Source organism: Paramisgurnus dabryanus, chromosome 2, assembly GCF_030506205.2.
Source record: "Paramisgurnus dabryanus chromosome 2, PD_genome_1.1, whole genome shotgun sequence".
In the NCBI taxonomy this organism is placed as follows: Eukaryota; Metazoa; Chordata; class Actinopteri; order Cypriniformes; family Cobitidae; genus Paramisgurnus; species Paramisgurnus dabryanus.
The window spans coordinates 17,788,533-17,810,216 of NC_133338.1; the positions used below are offsets into that span (position 1 = coordinate 17,788,533).

At 40.2% G+C, this 21,684-nt stretch overlaps 1 long non-coding RNA gene across 1 annotated transcript in view; it reads right to left on the reverse strand.

The window, feature by feature from the left end:
• Positions 1–12,869: 12,869 nt before the first annotated feature.
• The window catches only part of LOC135764758 (uncharacterized), a 305,168-nt gene continuing 296,353 nt past the window's right edge, over positions 12,870–21,684 (reverse strand). Inside the window, exons 3-5 of the long non-coding RNA XR_012335136.1 lie at positions 13,454–13,586; positions 13,269–13,370; positions 12,870–13,158 (exon numbers count right to left, since the gene is read on the reverse strand). This is a non-coding gene — a long non-coding RNA (uncharacterized lncRNA). The remainder of the gene's footprint in view (positions 13,159–13,268; positions 13,371–13,453; positions 13,587–21,684) is intronic.

Consider the following 21,684-nt stretch of genomic DNA (forward strand, 5'->3'; position numbering starts at 1 on the left):
AACACACCCTTTGGCATTTCCCGCTTTCGCCTTTCATCTAATTTCTCTTCAAATCCAAGTCTTTTAACAAGTCCTCCCAGAGACTGCACAACACTCTTGTAACAGTAAGAACGAATTGGATGGACATACTCTTCACCGCTCGAATATGTAGCCTTTCTTAGCAAGGCAGAGCCACATTTCTTCCTTAAGGCAGACCTCTGCTGTGGGTGATTGTAGAATGGGATGTGACCACAAGTCCTGCAAACCTTTGTAACATCCCGTCTGCGCTCATAGGTTTCAGTAAGCATGTACACTGTTATACATTTTGGACAAACCACATACTGTAAGAAGTTGTCACGGAGGATACCAGTCAATTTCATCATGGCCAAAAGTTTCATCAACAAGTGTTCTGGTTTTTCACTTCTGGCCTGATCACTTCCATGCTCCTCCCCATCTTGTATGTGAGGATAGGCTTCACTCTGCTCCTCAGCAAGAATTTCCCCCTCTTCATCCACATAGTCATCCTATGGAAATTTAAAGGACATATTTAAAACACATGCAATGCACATACTCAGCACCACCATTAGAGATTGAAAAGCCCATCGTTAATATGGCCATTTGAGATTGAAAAGCCCATCGTTATTCGTTAATATGGTCATTTGAGATTTAAAAAGAACATAATTAATATGTTCATTTCTCATCAATATGGCCATTTGAGTATGAAAAGATTTGAAAACTGTAGTTGGAAAAGATCATGTGCATCTCAAACAGCTAGCTTTAGTGCAATGAACCAGTTAAGTACTTTGTGGGAACTTCATCCACTTCAACTTCATTTTAGGATTTTTTAGAAACTTTATAAAGTGTGTTTATACTTTAGTTGCTTTCATTAGTTAACTAACAGAAATTTGAGAGTGGAAAACAATCATGTGGGTGAAATATGTTAGGTTTTCCCATTTCAGCTCTGGATTAGCATGTATTGAACTTTATACTAGTATATCCAAATGTAATTTCATGCTTACCACACAACAGGAGATGAAAAGATGAATGCTTTGGTCATCTGCTGTTTCATCTGAAAAACAACAAACAGAAGATACAGTTCTGCATTATAACGCGATATTCCTATTTAATTATAAATTACTATTAAAATAACAACAACAGTGATAATCAACCACATTTAACTAGACCAGGGGTCCCCAACCTTTTTGTGAGCAAGGGCTGTCACAATGAATAAAACATGCTGGATGGCTACTTTTTGATATAGCATCCTCAAAACGTTTTTGTTTAACTTGTTGATTTTATTTTATTTTACTTGTTGATATGTTTTAGTATTGTTTAAAATGTTAACATACATAAAGCAAGCCAAGCTTATATAAAAAATATGTAATTATGCTCACCGTTGTCTGAACTGCAATTCGCTGGGTGCATTTTCAATCACTTATTTTTCTGGGTCCTCGGATTGCATTTCACTTTCACCAATCTCTCTAACTCCAGTAAAGTTATCCTCCGGGTCTTTACACATGACGGGACATCACTCACAGCGGGTTCATGAATGGATAGCAGCAGGCTCTGTACATTATCTGACGTAGCCCTTTTGGATTTTTTTCTCCCAAACTCCATTTTGTATGACACAGTTCAATGTTGCAATGTTCACAGAAGTGCCGAGGTCGTTTCTTCAGTCTTGGGACTTCCATCTTTCAACTGACAGCACACTGTGTTGATATCACACAGAGCTTCCGGCACATCGCGTTTGTTGTTTATATTATACTTCGATTGTACGCATGCGCGCACGTCTCACAAGATTTTCCTTATATCAATAACCTCGCATGTGATTGGAGGAGCCCGACAGGCTTCTAGCCTTCGTCCAATCACGTGCAAGGTCATGGCCATGGCTCACAGCTCACACAGCAGTACAAAACGAGCATAAGAGACGTTTGGTTTGGTGTTTGTAACTCTTCCAGAAGAGAAGACGGGTGCACAATCCCAAGATTGCGGTAAGAATAATTTTATGTAAAAGCCTATTTATAAGTAGCCCAAGTTGTGAGTTTTATAACTTAGATGTGTTTTTTGTCTTGTAATTTTTAGGAGGCGTCTCTGAGGCACACTGCAGGCGCTATGAACCAGAGCAAGGGTAACGTTACGATTTAAAGAATATGCTTTTATTCTTGTATAAGGCAATAGATACGTTAATAGATCCGAGCTTAAACCAGCACATTTTGTTTTCAAAGACTAACGTCGCCTCATAACGAAGCCGTGACCTCCTATTTGCTTGGGTCTATTTCAGCAAGTCCAGATTTATCTGCTGAGAATGATGACATTGTTTGTAAGTATAACTTCTAATGTTTTTCCTCATTTATTGTTTAATTGTACCATGACTATTTTTATTATTACCAGTCTCATGAGGATGAGATGGACATTTGGAAGTGCGCCACCATAGAGCTCATGTCTGATGAAGACGGCATTGTTGACGGGGTGTCTGGATGGATTGTGCAGCCACCGCCCTCTCGCAGCCTGGAACTCTCCGAGCGCTGTACCACGCTGAAATCCAGATTAGAGGTGATACCAAAGTACAGGGCAACTCACCATATGCCTGCAAAAGTTACTTTTTTACAACGTTTTTGAGTTTTTTTTTCTTTTTTTTCAACACTTTGTCAGTCAGTCAACAGCTGTTGGCCAAAGTGCTGTACAAAATGTAGACATATAACAAAATACAAGAAAACTACATAAAACATGACAACAAAGACTACACAACAATTATGCCACTTTGCTTACTCATGACTCATAAGTCATGACCATAGGCGACGGTAAATAAATATGTTTTAAGAAGAGACTTAAAATCAGCGCAAGATTGTGCGGATCTTATATAGAATAGGAGGGTGTTCCATAATTGCAGAGCAGCGACAGAAAAGGCACGATTGCCTTTCGTTTTCATCCGTGTCCTTTGAACAGTTAATTGAAGACTGTCATTACGCTGGAACAGAAGAAGATCAGAAATATAAGATGGAGCCAGTCCGTGAATGCCTTTATACGCAAACAGCAATGTTTTAAAATGAATACGATATTTGATTGGTAGCCAATGGAGAGAGATCAACACTGGTGAAATATGTTCCCTCTTCGTCGTTCCAGTCAACAATCGAGCGGCAGCGTTTTGAACAAGTTGAAGACGGGACAAAAGAGACTGTGAAACACCCAGGTATAATACATTACAATAGTCCAATCTGGATGAAATAAAAGCATGTATTACAGTTTCCATGTCTCTTGATGTTAAGAATGACTTCATTTTAGCAATGTTCTTTAACTGATAAAAACAACTTCTGACCACCGCATTAATCTGTTTATTGAAGGTTAAAATAGAATCAAAAGTAACGCCTAAGTTTCTAGCATGTGAATGGAGATTATTAGATAAGTGACCCAGTTTACTGGCCACAACCTCGGTAGAAGCAGGGGAGCCAAAGATTAAAACTTCAGTCTTAGTCTCATTTAACTGGAGGAAATTTGCAGACATCCACACTTTAACATCCCTCAGACAATCATATAAACACTGTAAACTAGAAACATCCGTTGGATGCAAGGGGACATAACACTGAGTATCATCCGCGTAACAGTGGTATGAGACATGGTGCTTCTTAAATATAGCATACAGAGGAAGCATGTATAAGGAAAATAAAACAGGACCCAAAATTGAGCCCTGTGGAACCCCATACAAAACTGGTGCGGATGATTATGTATATTTCCCAGTATCTATGGAGAAGGTTCGATCTTTTAAATAGGAAACAAACCTATCTAAAACATGTCCCTGGATTCCAATAAGCTGTAGGCGTTTTATAAGAATACCATGATCAAGAGTATCGAATGCCGCACTGAGGTCCAATAAAATTAAAACAGCACACTTGCCAGCAGAGGCGTCATGCCCATTCAAACTGAGGGGGCACCTGCCCCCTTGGTTTTTTTGAGCCAATGGATTTTGCATCCAACCTCAAAATCAAATAAGCGTCCATTAATCTGTTATTTGACTTTTAATCTGTTAATATGCACAATATTATACATTCTGTGCTGCATCCTTGTCACTTTTCGGAGATTTTCGCCGTTTTGATCGTGTTACATTACTTTTATTCTGGCGGCAGCTGGCGCTGCAGTCAGAGCGCAGTCGCAGACGTCATCAGTGTCTGGGCGCGCTCACGAGCTCTCTGCTGTTACTGGCTTGCTGCTGCATTTGGCTATCTGAGGAATTAAAACGTGTTAGAAACGCTCACAACATTTCCAAACACCAGTACGGTAATGTGCAGTTAACCTCCTCTGTGTAGAAAATGTATGGTTTTAAATGTGACCGTATCAACGTTATATTAGCAGAGATTCATCTTCTTGGCACAACGCCAAAGTTCGCCAAAGTTCACGCGGGCGCGGAATCTCACATGCTCACATGAGGTAAAATTTAATGCAAAAATCCGTTCCTCTAATAATTTTATCTAAACATATTTTTTAAAATCATTATTGAACATATATTTTGAACATTATATACTTTATGGATTTAAAATTACTTTAATTTTATATGATAATGTAGTTGTTGTGCAAAATGCATTAATAACACAATTAAACAAGCCATTAAGACTTAAATAAAACATGCCGTTTCAGATGTGAATATGATGCAAATGTGTCATTATTCCGATTGAATAGTATTTGATATGAAAGTTAGTCATCACTTTTATTTTGGAGGTTTTTGCATGAAAGCAGGGGTTTTCAGATTGTTAGAAATGTAAGTGCCATGGAAAAGACTGAAAGCTCTATAATATTTCGTTTGATGTCTGTGTATGCACAAATTTCTGTGAGCTGTTGACACTGTGCCCCCTTAAAAAAAATTGGTGCATGACGCCCCTGCTTGCCAGAGTCAACGATCAACAATAAATCATTTAAAACTTTTAACAATGCAGATTCTGTACTGTGTTGAGGTCTAAAACCGGACTGATATTTATCAAAACAACATTTTTCCTGTAAAAAAGACGAAAGCTGGTTAAAAACAACCTTCTCTAAAACTTTTGATAAAAACGGCAATTTAGAAATTGGACGGTAATTATTTAAAATTGTCTGATCGAGATTTGGTTTTTTAAGTAATGGCTGTACAGTGGCATGTTTAAAATAGGATGGAACTATTCCACTAATTAAACTACTATTAATTATTGAGAGTAGATTAGGGCAGATAGTGTCAAGTGTCTCTAATAAGAGACGAGTAGGAATGATGTCCAACGAACAAGAGGTGGGCTTCATTTTATGAATAATTTCCACCATATAACTGTGAGACACTGGAGTAAAGTTGGAAAATTGTATAGGATTGGTGGTGGACTGAGGGACGTCTAAAGAGGAGGGGACAATGCAAGATCTTATTACATTGATCTTGTCCGTAAAGAACTTTAAAAAGTTTTCGCAGGCCATAGGAGACGGATCCGGATATAGATTTGACATCGGATTTAGGACGCTATTGATGGTATTAAATAATATTTTTGGACTGTAAGCGTTCTTAGCGATAAGATCAGAAAAATAATTTGCCTTTGCGGCCTTAACAGTTCTTTGGTAATGAATCATACACTCTTTAACGCAATCATATGATACTTGTAATTTATCCCTCTTCCACTTTCTTTCCGCTTTTCTCCAGTTCTGTCTAATTGCTCTAGTTTCATCATTAAACCAAGGATGTATACAGCTTCTAGGTCTTTTTAATTTAAAAGGTGCTACTACATCCAGTATACTTGAACATAGCCCATTAAACGTATTCACTAATTCACTATTCACCATTCACGGGGGATTTTACTTGTTTAAAAGTAGTGGCTTCAGCCAATACTGAGTGAGTACATTCAATTGGGCAGTTACTCTAGTTTCGCTGCTATTCACATGCTAATTAGGCCAGAGACGCTCTACCTGGTCGGCAGAGGTTTCGCTGCTATTCATATGCTAATTAGAGGCATCACCCCCCCGCTGGGCTCTCTACCTGCGTCATGGTTCGTTTACGGCAACTTGTGACACAGACAAACGCGACGCTCGCTGCCTGCAAATTGAGGAAAGCTGCCGAAATTTAGAGAGATTTTCGGGAGCCTACAGGCGCTTACGGGGACAAAAATCCCACTTTTCATGCAGTGGTGTAACACTTACCTCTGCTTACAGCACGAACCTAGAAGGAAGAGAAAGGTCCCAGTCTTGTGTAACACCTACCTCCGCTTACAGCCATGAACCTGAGGAGAAAAAGTGAAAGCATGCTAAGCGCCCCCCCCCCTTTGCTATGAAGATCCGAGGACTGGAGAGATGTTGCTTTTTAAATATTTAATAAAGTTTATTTAAACATTATTCAATCCTTGTGTGTCTGGTCATTGGGGTGGCTTTGGGAATTCCTCGATGTGGAAACTAGGAAGGGGCGTGACTCCATAAAATCTGAGTCCGCCCCGACCTGTGACAGATTTCTTCTGGTCAAATACGGCCTTAGCAGAGGTGACATCTCTCCTACTTAACCTCTGAGTACAAGGTCCAAAACCTTGGACATCACTGGGTCAGAACGTGTGTGCCTTTTTACCTGAGCTGCTGTTATGGGGGAATTATCCACCTGTTTGAAGTAGAAAATTTCTGCTCGTGCTGGTTCTGGATGTGAAGTGGGCAACGGAAGTCGGGAGAGCCCATCAGCATTTGCATGACTTTCCGATCTTCTGTATTTTATATCATACTGATGTGCAGAGAGCAGAAGGGCCCATCGCTGCATTCTGGCAGCTGCCAGTGAAGGAACACCTGCCTCTGGGCTGAAGATAGAAGTAAGAGGTTTATGATCAGTCTTCAAAATAAAAATTTATGAAATTTCTTCACCCCAAACACTATAGCAAGTGCCTCACGCTCGATTTGGGCATAGTTACGTTCCGCCGTACTTAAAGTTTGTGACGCGAAAGCAATGGGTTTTTCCTCACCCGATGGCATAATGTGTGACACTACCGCCCCCACGCCGTATGGCGAAGCATCACATGCCAGCTGTACAGGCAGCGCAGGGTTGAAGTGAGTGAGAGCTTCAGACTGGGCTAAGGCAGTTTTTACCTCATTGAAAGATTTTTCACATTGTTTCGTCCATTCCCACTTACTGGATTTGTAGCTCGTGCAACGGTTTCAGTCTGTTAGCTAAATTCGGCACAAATTTCGCATAATAGGTCAACAGTCCCAAAAAAGACCGAAGCTGACTCACATTCTGTGGAGCTGGCGCTTCTACTATTGCCTTCACCTTTGAGGGTGCCTTGTGGAGTCCAGAACTATCAATCACGTGACCCAAATATTCAACGGAAGAGCTGAAAAACTCACACTTGTCCTTCCTGACCTTCAGTCCAAAATTCTGCAGTCTCTGTAAGGTAGCTTCCAAATTACTTAAATGCTCTTGCTCATCCTTTCTGGTGATCAGCAAGTCATCAAGGTAGCATTGCACCCCGGTCAGCCCACTGAGAATCTGGTCCATTGCTCTTTGGAACAGAGCTGGTGCGGAGGAAATTCCAAAAGGGAGACGTTGGTATTGGTACATCCCCTTATGTGTCACAATGGTAAGGAATTTTTGTGAATTTGGGTCCACATGCATTTGTAAGTAAGCCTGACACAGATCAATTTTACTAAACTGTTGACCCCCAGCGAGATTGGAAAATAGATCCTCAATACAAGGCAAAGGATACTGCTCTGGGGTCAAAATCGGATTTATGGTGACCTTAAAATCGCCACATAGTCGAAGGGACCCATCTTTTTTTAAGACCGGCACGATTGGCGTGGCCCATTCCCTCGTATGTACTGGTCGCAGTACTCCCGCTTGTACTAGTCTCTCCAATTCAGCTTCAACCTTAGGTTTAATGGCGTACGCCACTGGTCTGGCTTTCAAGCACCTTGGCTGACTGTTTGGTTTCACTGTCAGTTTCACTGCAATATCCTTCATACTTCCAAGTTTGTCACTGAACACTTCTGAATACTTATTTAGAATCCCTTGGAGTTTTGTGTTTTCGCTGACTAAACGGACCTCTTGCCAATCCAGCTTAATCTTTTCAAGCCAAGTTCTACCTAGCAAAGCTGGGTGGTTGCCTTCGATCACGTACAGTGGTAGTTTTCTCTTCTGCCTATTTAGTTCCACTGTTACCTCAACTACCCCTTTAACAGGAACTATCTCACCTGTATAAGTCTTCAGTGTAATGTGGGAGGGCAGAGGTGTGAGGTGCGGCAACGTTTCTTTCAATGTAGTCACTGAGACGAGTGATACTGCCGCTCCAGTGTCCACTTGTATCTGTACTGGTTTCCCATTTAGTAGAGGAGTCACCCAATAGCCCCTTTCATTTCCTGAAACTGATAAAACACATAACACATCATCTTCCTCAGATCCTGAATCACTCTGTGTGTGATGGGGATTTTCCATTTGGTTCACTTGTTTTTGTTTAAATTTTTGGTGATTTTTATTTTTCGGTCCAGCATTTTTGCTACATTGTGTCTTTTTATTTTTGCAGGCACTTTCAATGTGACCTTTCTTGCCACAATTTCTACAGTTCATGTCTTTGCACCAACAATCTCCAGGCTGATGCCCCATTTTCCCACAGCAATAACATGGCTTATCTGAGGTTGATTTGTTTCTTGAATCAGCATACACTTTGTGTACTTGGGTGGATGCACTTAGCTGTTGCGCCTCTTTTGCGGCCATTTCCATTGACGTGCTGATTTCAATGGCCTTCTGCAGTGTTAAGTTACTTACCGTTAGGAGTCGCTTTTGTATAGCTTCACTACGAAGACCACAAACAAGCCTGTCACGTAATGTGTCACTCAACGACTGACCAATCTCACAATGCTCGGAGAATTGTTTCAACACAGCAACAAATTGTGAGATGGATTCACCGTCTTGCTGATTTCTCTTATGAAATCTGAATCTCTCTGTGATTATCAGTGGTTTGGGTGAATAGTGATCTTTAAGTAAGCCCACTATTTCCTCATATGATCTCTCGCCCGGTTTCTGTGGTTGAGTTAAACTTCGCAGCAAATTGAACGTTTTCACCCCCATGACACTTAGAAATGTTGGCACAATTGCTTCAGTTTTGATTTCATTTGCCAGCACAAAGTATTGTAAACAAAACGTTCTGTATAAGCACTCCATTGCTCTACTGATTCATCAAACGGTCCTATAGAACCAATTAATCCAGCCATTTTTCTGTTTACTCACGCTTCTCACGCTTGTTTCTGTTTGTCAGCTCTCGTAATTTCTCTCCTCTTCCTTTTATTCGCGTCCCGTCGTCAACTTATTTTCTTATATATCTTTCACTCTTTTCCTTTCCAGCGAAAACAACGTTTTCGTTCCGACTGTCGCGGGTGTTCAACTTCATGCGGTTGCCGTGCCTTTACTCCCCTCTTTGAAGCACGGCATGCTCAGGGTGAATAATCCGCGCTGCGAACATCTTTAGTCTTGAATTTTGTCAAGTAACACAAAAAACAACAAGTTAACGTGATACGAAAAGTCCTCGTCGCCAATTGTATTATATATATATATTAAAACACACGAGAGGCGAGAGCGCACATTAACTCGAGCTGCTTTATTTTCTCAACACGTTTCCCAGGCAACCGCCGGGCTAATCCACCAATAGAATTACAAGCATACAAAAGGGGGTATGGCAACACAGAAAGGTCAATTCACATGTCGTAAATACACAACAGGGGTGTACTCATTTATGCTTTGCACTGTATATATATGCCTCATTTGACCACTTCACACAGACAAAGCCACCATTTTGGATGCCATAAGATTGCACAGCATCTGGTTGTAAAAACTGGGAATAACCTTTAACAAGTAAGAATGTGCTGTTTTGTTTGTTTTAATAGTCTGCAGGAAAAATAAAAGTAAACCAATTTTGTGAAAAACGGCGAAAAACGTAATATCATCACCATTACCCCTCTGGGGTCTGAGTGCGTTTTGGAGTTTAGAAGCTTTGACTTCCTCTGACATTTGGCTTTTTCTCTTTTTTAATACTGTATTCATCACAAACTGCTACAATAATATGTGAGCAACTTCATGTATATGTTTATATTTTTAAGTAAATTATGTTTATGCAAGACTAATATAAAAGTATTTTTAACTAAATAAAATGAAGCCATACAAAACATACATAAGACTTTAGGGACAGTCCAGGGTTTTTTTTTTTTTGTAGAAGTGGCCATGCAGGGGCCAGCAATTAAAATGGGGAGGCACACACAAAACTGTCATTCAAAACATATTACATACAATTTACTAGCAGCAATTCATGTAATATGGGTTGCTGGATTGCTACACTGCTTATCTTGACATACACTATATGGACAGAAGAATTAGAATATCCCCCTTCTAATAAACTATCCATTTATAATGGTGGATTCACTACAGTGGTTCAGTCTGTAGGAATGCAAGCAAGACGATGTAAAACTGTGTATCTCTGGTCAATTATCACCCTTCTGCAACTTATATCAACAATGGAAATTAGTGCAGTAATGATAGCAACATATGTGGAAGCACATTGCTAGAATATAAATATATTGTATTGCAATGTGTAGGGGTGGTTTCCCAGACAGGGATTAGCTTAAACCAGGACTAGGCCTTAGTTTATTGAGGAAATATAACTAGTTTTAACAAACATGTCTTACTATAAACATAACTTGTGTGCCTTTTGAGGCAAAATAAAGGGCACTGATGTATTATAAGAAATGTCAGTGCAAGTTGTTTTCAGTTTGGACAGCTCTTACATTTATTTTAGTCTAGGACTAGTCTAATCCCTGTCCGAGAAACCGCCCTGTAGCGTTTAAGTATTAACATTAAATCAAAACTAAACTACGGAAGTCGAAAGAGGACATGCACTATTATTATTTTTGCTTGCTTGTTTTCTCGTGAGCACAACTTAATTTCATCGTGATCTCGAGATAACAAAAGTTGTATTCTTGAGATGTGATTAAAGCTTACGTGTACTCCAAAGAACGTGTTGTTTTGTTTGTAAACAGCAAAAGCACATTCTGCTAAATTAGCATGGATGAACAAATTAGATTTTACCTGGATCAGAGATTCGCTCAAGCTGAAATAGATTTATCAATATTTACAATTTTGCAGAAGTGAATATAGTCTTTAAGTTACTCAATAATATTCATGTTTCTACTTTTAACAGCATTTAAATGGAATGACTGAAAGTCAACAAACAGTCACAAAAAAGTATTACTTTAGCGATGGCCCCTAAATTCACGAACATGAATCGTCCAACTTTATTTATTTATTAAGTCTATCGGCTACACTTTAGCTACATGTGTGTGGTAACAGCGAAGATACCAACGTATGCATTAGCACTCCACTTCAAAAAACACTAAATATTTTGGACAGGAAATTACATTATGACATTTGGATTATCATCAAGGCTTTCTAGGGTTATATTTTAGGTTATGATTTCCTTAAAGAGCACCAATTATGCTAATAAATTAGCACGTTAGCACGTTATTGTAATATCCCATAGTACATACATGTTACTAAAACTTGAACTAATGCATTGTGAGTCTTATAAATTGCTTACATACCTCACCGATTTCTGCCTGTCTGGAAAACACTCGGATTTAGTTCCTGTCTCCGCCTCCCAAAATGTCTAGTGTATTCGGATTGGTCAGATGACTATTCAACTGTTATTGGTCAACTGGGTTCGGCGTGTGTTTGAAAGGTTATGCCCCTGACTACGCGTGGGTTTTCCAGTTCCGACTGAGAGTCACAGGCAACGTTAACAAGCATTATATTTCTCTATAAACGATGGTGTCTGTACTGCCTTACCACTTTGAGCTCGATCCAGAGAGTTCAGAAGGCCGTCACGATATAAACGATCTCCGTCAATGAACGCGATTGGATTTAACTTTTTTAGGTGTCCTTAGCTCTGCCAGAATGTCTCTCACAGACGAAAATGTGTTGCAAAGACATCTAAAAGGTAATTATAACGTACTACATTACTTTGCAAACTGTATGGAAACACCAAATGTAGCACATAGAAAGTATTTTTTGAAATATTATAAAACTATTTCACTTGTTAACATTATTTTACGATAGTAAACTTTATTATAAAAGACCGCTTACATACTATATTACTGTGCAAACTATATGGAAACACCAAATGTAGCACATAGAAAGTATTTTTTGAAATGATTATAAAACTATTTCACTTGTTAACATTATTTTACTATAGTAAACTTTATTATAAAAGACTGCTTACATACTATATCACTGTGCAAACTATATGGAAACACCAAATGTAGCACATATAAAGTATTCGTTGAAATGATTATAAAACGATTTCACTTGGTAATTTCTACATTATTTTACTATAGTAAACTTTATTATAAAAGACTGCTTACATACTATATTACTGTGCAAACTACATGGAAACACCAAATGTAGCACAAAGAAAGTATTAATTGAAATGAATGTTCTACATTATTTCACTATGGTAAACTTTATTATGAAAGACTGCTTTCTTATAAGTGCTATGTTTTTACTTATTAGGTTTTAAGGAGAATGCAACAGGTTCCAGGGCCTCTTACCTGCGTGATTCATCATCCAGGTTTTGCACAAATTATCTAAATCCCTACACACAGAACATTTATTGTACCGACTATAAGCCTTTGAGGTGCAGGACTAAGTAAGTTAGGAGTAAGTTTTATTACATTTTTAAACCAATAACACTTAAGTATCATTATAGTAACAAAGTACCCAAAAGAAAAAAAGATGTAACTTTAAAGAAAATATAGTAGTCAGTCAAAAGTTTTTTTTATTTATTACAAATATATATTTAAATGTTAAACAATATACAAATAAACATACTTTAGTAACCATATTGTGCTCTTCATTTAAAAATTGTTCAATTCATTTCTTACAGCTATCTATTCAGATAAATGGCATATCAAAGCTTTGTCAGCTGGTGCTATTTAAGGCGACACTATAAGGTTATCATCCTGTCGTGTGTTGTTCTCCAGATTTGCTTGGAGCTTCCTGATCAGATCGGTCACAATTTTGGCTTTTGACGACCCCTGCACTGAAGATGGCATGCAATCACGTCCTCCTTTGAAGGTCTCTCAAACTGTGATGCCAGGTCCATTGGAATCGGGGTTTCCTTCAGCTTATCTTCAAATACCTCATCAAACACAACCCCATCATCCACATAACTGTAGAAATATTGCAGTCAATAAATCTTTTGTTTTGATCATTTATTTCCCTGCTTCATACATTAAGTTTTTAATTATGAATGTATTTGAAATAAAACATTACTGCTTACGGTATGTCACTTGTGTGTTTTTGGGAACATAGCCTTGTACTTTCCCTCTCCTGCTTTTGTTACGGCTTGGTGACATTGTAATGGATGGCTGCAAGGTACAACCTGTAAAAATACAAACAAGCAATCAATTTATTGTAAAAGTAAACACTACTTTATTTAACACAGTTACTAAAATACTTAAATACCTGCACAGCATTCCAATAAATGAGAAAATCAAAATTTTTTGCTGCAAATCTGAAATCTCAGGCTACGGACGGCAAAGGCATCCACTGATGATGGTGATGGAAACATTGTGAAACGATGCTACTGCCTGGGTTCCTATGATTATGCAGAGAAAAAAAACTTTGTCATCATCAGTTATACATTTAAGACTGGTTGTGGTTTCACTAGCTAAATACATCATATGTGTGACACACCTTTGCTCCTCATATGCCAATCTGACTCCTTGTACTGTGTGTAATGATGTTGCATGTTTGCATACAGTTCAGAAGGATGTGTCCAGCTGCGAATCTAGGATATAGGCAAATAAAACAAACATGTATTCAGTCAAAAAGACATATTATAACAATAGAGTACAACGACTATAACTCGTTAGACTATTCATTAAAACGTTAATGTATTACATATTACATGGCCCAACATTAGCAAGACACATTACGTGTTTACTTCGTTTCAAAATCTAAGAAAGCTTCAAGTAAATACAACAGTAAATACATATAACTTTAAACAAATCATCTGTATTTAGAGTTTCTTGAGTTTGATCATGAGAACAAATTTTACCTGTAACAGTTTAGCTGGTAACTTAGCAAGTTACCAGCTAAACCAACATCGATAAAAAAACGATAGTCTGCATAATTCAACATACACGTGTGTAAATATGGTACGTTGTTTATGAAATACAGTATTACAACACAAAACAATTAGTTTGCAAGATTAGCTCTACACGCACATTATGTTAATCTCCGGTTTCCGGTTACGTAACGTACAGTAAAAGGCAAATAATAAACGTGAATACTTACAGCCTGTGATCCAGAAGTGCACAGTAATCCAACTTTCAGGAGGAGACGTCGCGCAAATCCAGCTTCGGTTCATGAGAAGCAGCTATTGTGAAAACTCCGTGAACAACTTTTGACTGGATTTTTCCGGAACCGTATTAAACATGATGTCCTCTGTGGAAGTCCATAAAGTGCTATTTTGCCCTCGCATCTAAAGAGACAGCGTCTACTCGAGAGATTTAATCGCTTAAACGATGAAACAAGAGTTTGCAAACAGAGTCAAAGCAGGGACTCACAACCTCCGCCATTTTAGCTCTCTTCTGACTCGGCGCTCCCCACCCCCGTCTTTGAGGGCGTACCCAAGCAAAGCAGAGAGGGCTGAACTATGATAATGTTGGTCTTATCTACGTCACTAATCCCAGGAAGTAAACTGTTGCCTACAATCCGAGTGTTTTTTGTAGTCCTCGAACGTTAGAGACGATAACTCGCGTCATCGTTTTCTTTGAGGTATGTACTTTTTGAATATCGTTAGCATGTACTAATACACACTTACACACAAAAGGATGTTTAAAAACGTGTATCCCATAATAGGTGCTCTTTAAGAATATATACTTGCTGTTTAAGTGCCAAAACAATCTCTATATATTTTCTCTTCTGATAGGCCTGTTGTTTTATGAGTACAATACGCAGTTGAAATAATGTTACCCATGGAAATAAACTAAAAGTGTTAGTTTCCGTACACTAAGGCCCAGTCCACATGGACACGGGTATTTTTATAATCAGAGTTTTTCCTCCTGCGGTTTAAAAAAATCCCCTCCACACATGCTCGGTTTAAAAGAAATCTCCGCCTACATGAACACTTAAAAACACATAATCACGCGCTGTCAAGAGCATGCCACACCAGCAGGCAGTGATATTACCCTGATCGTAAAGCCACGTTGGCCAATCAGAAGCCTTAATCAGAAGCAAAAACCCCGGTTGTATTGTCTAGACGACCACACTGCAAATTGCGTTTCTAAAAAACCTTACCCTGGCAGGGGTTTTCAAAAATGTTCGGTTTCAGTGACGTGATACTGCATTTTCGTGTGTGGACGAACAGCCGAACCGCAAAAAAAGTCACAGTTATAAAAATACCCGTGTCCGTGTGGACAAGGCCTCAATGTTAGGTTAGTAAACCAACAGACACGGAGACTAAGAGATTTTAACCTTACCATGTTTAACTCAATAAACAAACAAGCACCAACAGGGACAGTGTCTGTAACTTAAGAAAACAAACAACATATGATTTCCAACAGATATTCTTTCAAAACCGGTGGCTACCATAATTTCTGTTTTCTCTAGCTCCATAATGTAACTTAAAAGAAAAGACCTCCAGATCCGATCACATGACTCGATTGGAATCGGACATTACCTCCTGATCAGGAGCATAGACACATATGCAGGGTTTAAATTGGGCCAGGGCCATTCGGGGCTAAGCCCCAGAACCTAGGCTGAAGGTCTTGCTCTGCTCCACGCCAGTGCACAAAGTATTAAACTATGTATACAATATGTTAACTAGATACAACTTATTGTATAGTTAAATAAAATAATGTTTTTTGATTATACAAATGAATTACAACCTAACGAATGTTTTACTAACTGCTGACCAGCTTAGGGAATCTCTATAGCTAATTTATAATTTATATTTCTGAATCAATATGATGTTTTTCTTGTTAATTTAGTCTTTTTGGGTAGCCTATCTTAGAATTAGTCAAGGAGGTTGATCCTTATAACTTCCTTCAAAGTTTGATCAATTGTGCATAATGTGCAACAAATGCATATAGGGTGTCAGACTCATAGATTTGCATAATTTAAAGTTCAGGTTTTAAAGTTTGGGTCATCCTGTGGCACAGCTTTAAAGCTGAAACTTGTAAAATCCTATCAGAGGTCCAAAATGTCATTGAAACCTACCTGTGGATTTGCTATCATCAGGATTAAACATTTTACCCCTCAAACCCACAAAACAAATCCCAATTTAACCCCTGTACATATGTATATACTATATATATTCTCATTTTTTTTTTGACACATCTATAGTTATGCACTGGCACAGAGTTAGAACCTTTTGACTCCACACAGAAACAGCAACGCGTGTGGCATGACATCACTTTGTTGCAGAGATGCTACAGAAGTGCTCTGTTGGTTCAAAGAGTTGTTGAATTAATAAGGTGAATTAAATAAAAAATAAGGAACATCCTGGATCTGTTTTTCGCTCTTCTTTATTCTTTTTTCATGTATTATAGAACTATCAAATCAGGACTCGGTATGGTTTGATACTCAAAATCAAATGTCTCGGACTCAAGGGCAAAAAAACCTGATCGGGACAACCCTAGTAAGGACTGCATGATAAATTGCACACACCTCTTCAGTAAAGCCTGTTCATTGATTAGTAGTAAATCACCATCAGCTGCTTTTAGAAGCGGCAGCCGGTTCTAAAAGCAGGTGATTCCGCTTTACTACTGTACTAATCAACAACATGCGCGTGACAATCGCTTGCAAGTTATTGTGCATCCTAACTAAAAATTTGTTTACTTATGGGTTGTGGATTTGAGGTCGGATCCAACAAAGTGAGGACTGCAACATCTTTGGTGAGTAGATTCCTGGGGCCTCATTTATCTATATTGCTTAGCAAATGTTCTATATTTTAACCAACAAATAAAATTTAGTATGAGCGTAAGTACAAAAGAATCGGGATTTATCAAACGTCCGCAAGTGGTTCGTACGCACATCAGTAAGTAATTCTTGATGATAAATCCCATGTGTTCTTAAGCACCATGCTCGTGCACGTTCATGGTCATTTGCATTCCGAAACGCCTCCAATGAACCATATATGGTGACAACACCTCCCTTTATAAGTCCCGTGGTTGTGCTTTTTCCCTCACCACAATAATGGCAAAGAGATCGAAAAAGAGGAACTTTACCGACAAAGAAATTGAGTTACTGGTGCATGAGATTGAATCCTAAATAACACATACTGTTTGGTTCACGTAGTGCGGGAAAAAATCTGCATGGGAACATGTTACGTTTAAACAGTGCGTTTAATTCCGTTGGATATAAGAAGAGAACACTTCCAGAAATAAAAAAGTGGTTTGACATTATCAGACCCCCCAAAAAACGCTTCACAGCACACTGAAAGTTAAATTAGTGTAACTGGACGAGGACAGAAAACGACAGAACTGTCCACCTTGGACAGCCGCATATAGCCAGAATCATCGGCGCAATCTTTGAAAACGTGCTCCCGGCCAAATGGATGATTCGCCAAATCTTCCAGTAATGCAAGATAAGCCATTTCACTGTGTCGAGCATTTGTCAGACCTTTCTTTTATAGGGGTAGACACCAATTTGACGACAAATCACAAATAAATCATTAACACTGTTTGCTTTCTCGATATTAACACTATCACCTGCTTGTGGATAATAAATACACACTTCTTTACACACTGGGGATGTTCCTGTGTAGTATCGCTATTCTACCACTAGATTCTGTGCGTAAGCATGCTCCGAGGTGTGCGTATATTTACACACATTTCTATGTATAAGTGCAATTTGATAAATTCCACACTTTGCGTAAAACTGTTCCTACATACACTTTACGCACACTTCTGTTCGTACGCACGCTTGATAGATGAGGCTCCTGGAGAAACCAGCATTGAACTGCCACATTGAAGCAGTCACTTGTGAAATGTTTAGAACAGACTGCTAAAGTCAAACTAATTGTTGAGGAATTTCTGAATAAATTAACATTAGTTATTGTTCTCATATATTAATTCCTGGAACATTCCTGGAAGTGATAGTGCAAACACGACACGTCCTGGGCTGGCAGGCACTAGCACACCCGCTTGTGGCAAGGTAGTGCAAACACGGCTAATGACTGGCCTGCCCTTGTTCAAGTCCAAGGCCAGCTCCTCTACACGAGTGAAGGAAGTGGTGGTGGCCGTCCCCCAGTTCCAGTCACATTACTCTTCTTTTTGGCAGCTGCATGTAAGAAACATCATGATTTCAGACACTTATAGCACGTTATGCAGTTATATAAAGCCAGTTATATAAAACATACATACCCTTCTGAAAAAACATATTTAGACATTTCATGACTCCACAGCAAACAGAGCTATGTATGTATGTATGTATGTGTGTATGTATGTGTCACAGGGTGACTTTATGGGGCGGAACTAAAAGCGGCGAAGATTGGTTCCGCCCGAAGATGGTTTCTGCCCAGACCTCATTTTTCAAACACCTTTACTTCCTGGTTTCTGGGGCAACACAATCGGGGCTTTATGAGCAACAGGTGTGCGGATTAATTGTGGCAACTTGTGATTGGAGGATGTGTGAAGAGGAGACATATAAATAGATCTGCAGAAACACAAGAGAGGGGCGGTCGATTTTGGGGCAAGCTCCTTTCCGCCAAGGGCGGACCAAAACACACACTTTTTTTGAAGAGTCTGAAGACCCCGTTGATCCGGGGATCGCTTTGAAGTGAGCGGAAAGAGTGCGGGGCCGAAGAAGGCGAAAGGAAGGAGTTGTGATTGTTTGTTAAAGGAGCCCCACGGAAAAAGGCGTCGAGTTGTGTCGTTGTTGGGTGCTTACAAACCGATTCGGTAAGCAGAGTGGAGGTCTGGGTGAAGTCACGTCTGATAGCGGCAGAGGTTGATATTCGCTGGGTGAAGAAGGAGAAAAGGAAATAAATCACTTGGCTGAGTATACAGATTTTACTTGATGATTTTGAATGAGATGACCTATATGCATCATTGATGTGTTTGAGTGGCAGTTTGAAGAACTACTCACCGGAAGTATTATCGAGGGCGATCTTCAGCAGTGGATCACGTACGATGCACAAAGGATTTAGTCAAATATAAGCAGAAGAAACAAGGAAAGAGTGTCATCATTGATTGTGATGACATGAGATATCGTACTGATTGTTATTGTGGAGAGTGCACTATTCAACGTGTTGTGAGCCCCTAGTAAACAGGTCAGCGGCCCTATCACGGAGCAGAGTGGTGGGTGAGCCGGGAAGCAGCAATACAAGGAGACGTAAGCAGCTACGACAGCGACGTCCATCTTCTGGTCCTTCCATTCTTACAACGCTAAGTTTTAGGCTATCGTGGTTTTGACCTTATATTCACGTAGAGTGTGTGGAGTGCAGTGGGTGAGTCCTTGTCTTTGCTGTGAGCGTGTACACTTGAAATATTGCAGTGAGATGCTGTGTTTATGTCGTCAGTAGCCACTCTAGACTGAACTAGTCGTGGGGAACAAGAGACTGTGAGGCTGGTGAAGTACCTTTATAATATATGCTGTTTCGCGACTCTTACATGAAGATACAGGTGTAACGTCCTTCAGTGACCACTTGGATTGCCTTGGCTCTGTGGAGGCGGTGGTGAACTATACAGGTGAACCAGACCGTTGTGAGTATAAATCAAAAGTGTTCTATCTGCAAGGAGGAAGTTGTACTGCTGCAAAGGGAGTTGTGTGGAATAATCTTACCTGTTGCGGAGCCTCTTCAAAGGTGCGCCCCTGTCTAGATCTCCGGAACTGTGAGTAGGAAGAGAGGAGAGGGCAGCGTTCGGCTCGGCGTGACAGTATTATTCTCCCTTGACGTCCAGAAGGCCTCTGGAAAGGCCCATGCCAAGACGTTTTACTACGCAAGGTCTGTGAGTACATCTACCTATTGGTTGCAGTGTAGTTACCGTAAGTCCACCGCCCACGAGCAGTATTTGATGTTGAAATGCCTGAGGATAGATAAAATCGCCACAAGCTGCAAGAGTGACCATAGAGACCCAGCTACCTGTGAAATACTTACCTCTGTCTATTGCTGCAAGCCACCAGAGTGACCAGTAAAGTCCCAGTTACCTGTAAAGTATCATTCTGTGTTCACAGCTACGAGCCTTCAGAAGGAGAAAGTACGAGTCCAGTTACCTGCGAAGTACTTACCTGGTCCACCGCTACGAGTTACCTAAGTGAGAGAAAAGACCCAGTTACCTGTAAAGTGTCATTCTGTGTTCACAGCTACGAGCCTTCAGAAGGAGAAAGTACGAGTCCAGTTACCTGTGAAGTACTTACCTGGTCCACTGCTAAGAGATACCTAAGTGAGAGAAAAGTCTCAGTTACCCGTAAAGTATCATTCTGTGTTCACAGCTACGAGCCTTCAGAAGGAGGAAGGACGAGTCCAGTTGCCTGTGAAATACTTACCTGGTCCACCGCTACGAGTTCCCTAAGTGAGGGAAAAGTCCCAGTCCCTTGTGAAGAGCATTCTGTGCCTACAGCTACGAAAGGTGCCCTGTAGAAAGACCACAGAAGATTGAGTCTAGGATCAGACGGCTCTACGAAATAAAGTAACAGGTAGCCAGTTTTACCGAATTCAACATTGATCATATTTATCTCTTTTAACTCTGCCTCCAGGAGAAGAGGAGGGCGCCACGGGTTCAAGAGACAAGATAAAGGAGCCTCGTTCCCCTGTCTTTCCCCCTCTTGGTAGTGCCTGGGTCCCTGGCACCTGGCCCACTCTCTACCCCTTTGTAAGAGACCGCTGGAGGACAGAAGAAGCACCATTTTAACTTTCCCCTTCCCCCTTCCCAACAGTGATTTTAATTAATTTAAATAAAGTTGCATTTTACTCGCTCTCTGTGTGTCTGGTCATTGGGATGGCTTTGGGACCTCCTCGAGGTGGAAACTAGAAAGGTGCGTGACCTGTTACATCTGTGGTCCGCTCCGACCTGTGACATATGTATGTATGTGTCACCAGATGACGATCTGTGAGGGCGGAACCAAAAGTGTGGAAGATGGGTTCCGCCCGGACAACTAACTCTAAACACCGGGATTTCCGGGGTTTCCCCGAACGCTAAATCAAGCCAAATTACACGCAGGTGGGGGCGATTGACACGGCGATTCCTGATGGGCTGATCAGAGGAGAAAGCAGAGTACAAGAAGGCCTTTGAAGACATCAGAGGGGTGCTGTTGGTGTACTTTGTGCACGCTGTGTTTGCTGTTGTGGAAGCCGCCGTAGTGATCCACGTCGATCCCTTGGGGAAGAAAAGAGGCAAAAGGTGACTAGGTGAAGAGATTTGTGGACGGATTTACGTGTGGATGTGATGATTCAGAATCAATGAGTGCAGTGAAACCCCAGGTTGTGAACACAAACAACGAGTGAGTAACCGCTGTTGCATGAGTATGCTGCATTGACAAAAGGCTGCTATTGTGTATTCTGAGTGTGTTAAAGGTACCTGGCCCCACTGTGAAGGGAAGCGTGGGTGAGCTGTGGAACAACCGGAAGTACGAACAGGTTGTGAGATCAAACAACGAGTGAGTAACCGCTGTTGCATGTGTATGCTGCATTGACAAAAGGTTGCTATTGTGTATTCTGAGTGTGTTAAAGGTACCTGGCCCCACTG